Genomic DNA, 6,224 nt, shown 5'->3' with positions numbered 1-6,224 from the left:
TGATTACATTCAGTTTTGTGTATTAGTAGCTCACGTGGAATAACCTTTTTTACGTATTTATTTATGTAATGGTATACAAATAATGTTAATAATGAGAGTACCCAAACATATTAATGTGTTAACTGACAGTAGAATGTACTAATCTGTTAATTATGTTATGGGATTAACTGACAGCAGAACATATTAAAGTGCTAAATATGTTATGGGAATAACTCATGGATTTCTTACACTGAAAAAATCAAAACAGTCTTTGTTCCACATAGCACGTTTCTTTTGTTGTTTTTTTACATTAGAAATTTTCTTTAATGTTACAGATTAAAGATACTATATTCAAATGATGGGAAATTCACTTAGGAAAACGCTGAGAACCTCCAGATTAAACATCAAAACTATAAATGGCTCTATAGAAATAGGAGATGGTAAAAAAAATAAAAGACTTCTTAGAAGAAGAAGATAGAAATCAAATTTTATAGTCCGGCTGCTGAAGTGAAAACGTACAACCTAAAAGTTTTGTAAAAACAAGAACTCAGATGCACAGGATACTGTTTCACTCATGTTTAGAAGAAGGAAGAACAATAGATTTGTCAAGGGTGTTAGCAAGTAGAAAATAATGGTTCAGTCTACAAAACATAATAAGCAACTTGAAAACAGCCTAGTGATAAAAGTAACTTCAGTCAGTATAGAGAGAACATGAACCAAAGGAGGGTAACCATGGGAATCTTTAGTCCATGAAGAAAAACTAACAACAAGAGAGGAAAGACAGTGTTCTTCAGCTTAAGAAGCAAAACTAACCTCAGGACAAGAACCAAAGGATTCTTTAGTTTATGGAATAAAATTGACCTAAGGTGAGGAGCCACAAGATTCATCTAGAGAGTAAACTATTCTTAGAAGATGAACCACAAAATTTATCATACTAGAAAACAAAACAAACCTCAGGTGAGAAACCATAGGATTCATCTAGGAAGTAAAACTATCCTTAGGGAAGGAAAAACAGGACTTTTAGTTCATGGAGCAAATTCAACCTCAGGAGAGGAATCACAGGATTTATTAGTTTAGGGAGCACTACTCACATCAGGAGAAGAGCTACAGGATTCATCTAGGAAGTAAAAGTAATCTCAGGAGACAAATCACAGGATTCTATGTTCTAGGAAATAAAATTAACCTTGGGAGAGGAATCACAGGATCCTTTAGTTCATGGAGCAAAACTAACCTCAGAAGATGAGCCATAGGATTTCTCAAACTAGAGAGCAAAACTAACGTAAGAAGATAATCCACAAGATTTGTCATGCTATGGAGCAAAACTAACTTCAAGGAAAAAGCCAAGGGATTCCTCAAACCAGAGAATAAACCAACCACAGGAAAACAGTCAGAATACAGACCCTTTAATCCTCAGGGGATATTTTCATCAAGTTTTAAACAATTATAAGGAGCAACAGTGCAAATTTTAATGAAAGTACAACATTTCACCAAGTTAACATGGCATCATCAGGTTCGTCAACTACAATGAATGGATTGAAACTACATATATATATATATATAATATAGCGCAAGGGTACATTGAACTTTGATTGGGTAAATTTAACAGTAAGGTATGATATTTCCAGATAGGGTTTATTGATAGGGCTTGACTTCTTCAGGGTCATTGTCCGTAATCAACAAAATAGGAGAATATAAGTGCTCTTTCAAAAATATTATAACAACAAAATTTATAAACTAAATACTGTAACATGAAAATTGTTATGACAGAGTACTTTCTTTCACTGAATTATAAGGAGCATAAACTACAGGGATGAGAAAGAACATAACCATGATTCTACTTACCTAAGACTTTTAAAGCTTCTTGATCAACTGCCCCCTATTTGGGAAAAATTATCAAGTATGATCAACATGTTATGTTTATGTATAGTTTCAGTTTCAAAGTGTTAAAAAAGAAGCTATTTTAAACTTATGGTTTCAATGTCAGAATTTATCGAGGCACTGAAAACCAATAGACTTCAAATATGTGATAATAACCATGTAAAATGCAGATGTTTTTTTTTTTTTTTCACATTCATCTTAATTTGTGCATTTTGGATTCAAAATCATAAGTGTGTAAAAAATTGAATTTTAGAGCTGTTTTTTGTCTATCACAAACCACTGCCTAAGAGACATTTCAGTCAATAACAGAACTCATTAGCTGGGCTGCATCATAAAAGACATTCTCTAAAACACTATTTATATTTGTGCAGTATGATACTTTAAAGTCACGTGATACTACAATTACTAATATATACAAACTGATCTATTCTAATGCAAAACCACTTGATACTACAATTACTAATATATACAAACTGAACTATTCTAATGTAAAACCACTTGATACTACAATTACTAATATATATATACAAACTGAACTATTCTAATTAAATCCATTTGATACTAAAATTACTAATATATACAAACTGAACTATTCTAATTGTAAAACCACTTGATACTACAATTAATAATATATACAAACTGACCTATTATAATGTAAAACCACTTGATACTAATATAAAAGTAATAAAAAATTTAGTATGATGTAGGGATGGCAAAAAGTGCAGAAATAAGGTAGGGATGAATACACAAAACCATGCAAAAATCACTACATAAGTAAACAGTAAGTACTGAGTTAAGCTTAGAGTTATTAGCCACTGTAAGATTGTATAGTACTATTCAGTTTAAATGCTTTTACTCAAACCTGAACTCATGTAACTGACAGTAAATCAACATTTAGTTGTAAAAAAAAAAAGAGTTTTTCTTGGAAAGATTTCGTTACTTATGTAGCCTTAGGAAACAAATAAATTATTAAATCACTTATCACAAAATTGATCTATATTTGATTATACATAAACTATTATATCTAAACGAAACTATGTCATCACAAAAAACTTTAAAATTATGATAAAAAGTTCAGAGAGCCTTGGATAACAATAAATGTTCAGAGTTACTGGAACACACATTTGTTTAAATATGCACTACTGGCACTTGTGTTTAAAAAATTTTTAAATTATAATAAATAATTAAAAACAAGGTTTTATATTTACACAATAAAAACTTTATTGAAGCAGTACGGCTTCCACTTTGGAATAGAAATATTACTCTACACGTACGTTTCGACGTGATCTACGTCATCATCAGGAGTAACTTTCAAGACTATTTTATACTTTCCCCTTGTCGCATTACTTCATTGTTACTTGCATATTTCCTTAGTGTAATTGAAAAAAAATAATAATAATATATCTCACCATATATCAACATATTGACTTGCTGGTCCTTCATCTCTAGTTAATACTTGTTTTTGATTTTTATATTTCATTATTTCTAATGTTTCTCTAATATTTAATGACATAAAACCTCGAGGCTGAGCTAAAACTATAGAGCTTTGAAAATATGTTCAAGACAGGAAGATTTAAATAATGATTTGTTATTAATTAAGTAACTAGCTATTGATAGAGGATTTGAACCAAATATAGTAGACAAACCATTTAAGAAGTTTAACAAAAATGCAAATTCAGTTTAAAATATCATATTAAAATCTGTTTATGAAAAAAAAAATGTAAGTTTACCTTACATTCCAGGTTTAACAAGTCAATTATATAAAGTATTTAAAAAGTATCAGAATTTTTACCCTATCTCATACCAATAAATAAGATAAAAGATATGATAGGGAATACTAAAGTCAGAATAGAATTAGCAGATAAAACAGGTATATACAAGACAGAATGTAAATGTGGTAGTGTTTATATTGGTCAAACAAAAAGAAATTTAAAATATAGATTGCAAAAACACAAAAGTTACATAAGAAATAATAAAAAAGAAATTTCAGCTATAGCCGAACATGTAAAAACTACCCAACATACAATATTACGGAAAAAACTTTAGTTTTAGCTCAGCCTCAAAGTTTTATATCATTAAATATTAGAAAAACATTAGAAATAATGAAATATTAAAAACAAAAACAAGTATTAAATAGAGACAAAGGACCAACAAGTCAATACGTTGATATATGGCAAGATATGTTATAATTTTTGTTTTTTCAACTACACTAAGGAAATATGCAAATAACAATGAAGTAATGCAACAAAGGGAAAGTATAAAATAATCTGAGGATGATGTAGATCACGTCGAAACATGTACGTGTAGAGTGATATTTCTATTTTATAGTGGAAGCCATTCTGCTTCAATAAAGTTTTTACTGTGTAAATATAAAACATTGTTATTAATTATTTATTATAATTTATACATTTGTTTATACTGAATAATTTCAGTTTGTAATAATCTGGATCAAAACAAATCAAGGAATACTTTAAATTATACTAATTATAAGAGCTATCATCACATTCAATATAAGAATGTAATTACAACTCTGCTAAAAAAATGATAAACTTACATTTACAATTTGGCATGTTCTTGTCTCCAGCTTATTAAGTCTTAAACAGAGTTTCTCTTGTTCAGTCAAGTTTTCTTCCACTACCTTCTGAAGCTTTACAACACACAACATTAGTTGAATTAAGCCATATCATTTTGAACAACAGAAAATTATTTATAAGCTCACATTAAACTTAAAAATATAAGTATTCATATTGAACAAGTAAATGCTTTTAATAAAAAAATTTAAAATAGCAGAAAACTCTGTACAGAAAATTACTAAAGACAAAACAAAGAACAGCTAACTAAATATTAATGTTTAAATAAAGTTTAATTTACATAAGTATATCATATTTTCCATTGCCTTCATACAATATAAGCTAAAGTGTGGGTTATCAAATAAAACATGAAGGTTCTTTATAGCCTCCTCCACAAGTTAAAAACAACAACATATTTCTATAGGTTATATTTAATGTTGAGCAGTATGGGAATATTGTAATTATAGATTTCTTTAAGTATATAAACCAAGATGTTCAGATGGCTGTCATTCCACCTCTAGTTACACACTTTGTGAAATATGGATACGATGATAAATTGAGACCAAAGGCTTTTAACTACTACAAAATCAGTTGTAAGTAACATATATAAAAATTTACAACTAAACTTTGTAAGACAAAATATAGTTTTCATTATATACATATACGTGTATAGGCTATTTCCATAAAAAATGTTACCTCGCTTTCAAAATAAAGCATCTCATAGATTTGTATAGGAGTATGTATACATGTGTGCATGTATATTAAAATGTAGACTGACTTTCAAAACGTGTATGTAATATGGTTTCATAGGATTACACACACACACATACATATATATTTATACAATATTTCTATATAGATTTTCTTTAAAAGACAGTTTTACACACTTTTACCCATGACTTAACTTATAATAAAAGTTTTACACACTTGTAACCAGGACTTAACTTGTAATAAAAGTTTTATACACTGGTAGCCAGGACTTAACTTAAAATAAAAGTTTTATACACTTGTAACCATGACTTAACTTATAACAAAAGTAACATCTGAAAGAAGGTTAAACTTCACCACTTATCATTCAATAAGAATTCTAAGGAGTTAATGTTGCCTTAAATAATTAAAAAGTATAAATCTGAGGAACAGCACTTGACATGACCTATTCCTTCTAAAAAAAACACCTTTACCTAAACACATTAGTCAACCTGTGGTATCAACAGATATTCCTTTTAAAAAACATCTTTACCTAAACACGTTAGTCAACCTGTGGTATCAACAGATATTCCTTTTAAAAAAACATCTTTACCTAAACACGTTAGTCAACCTGTGGTATCAACAGATATTCCTTTTAAAAAAACAGCTTCACCATAAACACGTTAGTCAACCTGTGGTATCAACAGCTATTCCTTCTAAAAAACAGATTAACATAAAACATGTTGGTCAATCTGTCCGTATCAATAGCCATTCCTTCTAAAAACAGATTAACATAAAACATGTTGGTCAATCTGTGGTATCAACAGCTGTTCTTTCAAAGGATGTTCCACCTAAACTGTGTTGGTCAACCTGTGGTATCAACAGATATTCCTTCTAAAAACAGCTTCACATAAACACGTTAGTCAACCTGTGGTATCAACAGATATTCCTTTTAAAAAAACATCTTTACCTAAACATGTTAGTCAACCTGTGGTAATAACAGATATTCCTTCTATAAAAACAGCTTTACCTAAACACGTTAGTCAACCTGTGGTATCAACAGATATTCCTTTTAAAAAAACATCTTTACCTAAACACATTAGTCAACCT

General features: G+C 29.2%; 1 protein-coding gene across 4 annotated transcripts in view; it reads right to left on the bottom strand.

Annotated features, from left to right (window-relative positions):
* Positions 1-4,504, bottom strand: part of LOC106468306 (glutamine-rich protein 2-like) — a 48,788-nt gene extending 44,284 nt beyond the window's left edge. For all 4 annotated transcript variants that reach the window (XM_013928725.2, XM_022396647.1, XM_022396648.1 and 1 more), the window contains exons 1-2: positions 4,412-4,504; positions 1,822-1,855 (exon numbers count right to left, since the gene is read on the bottom strand). The gene's annotated coding sequence lies outside the window, so the exon portion shown is untranslated. The remainder of the gene's footprint in view (positions 1-1,821; positions 1,856-4,411) is intronic.
* Positions 4,505-6,224: the final 1,720 nt, after the last annotated feature.

The sequence above is a fragment of the Limulus polyphemus genome, unplaced genomic scaffold (assembly GCF_000517525.1).
Source record: "Limulus polyphemus unplaced genomic scaffold, Limulus_polyphemus-2.1.2 Scaffold2958, whole genome shotgun sequence".
Taxonomy (NCBI): domain Eukaryota; kingdom Metazoa; phylum Arthropoda; class Merostomata; order Xiphosura; family Limulidae; genus Limulus; species Limulus polyphemus.
This window is presented reverse-complemented; position numbering and strand designations above follow the sequence as displayed.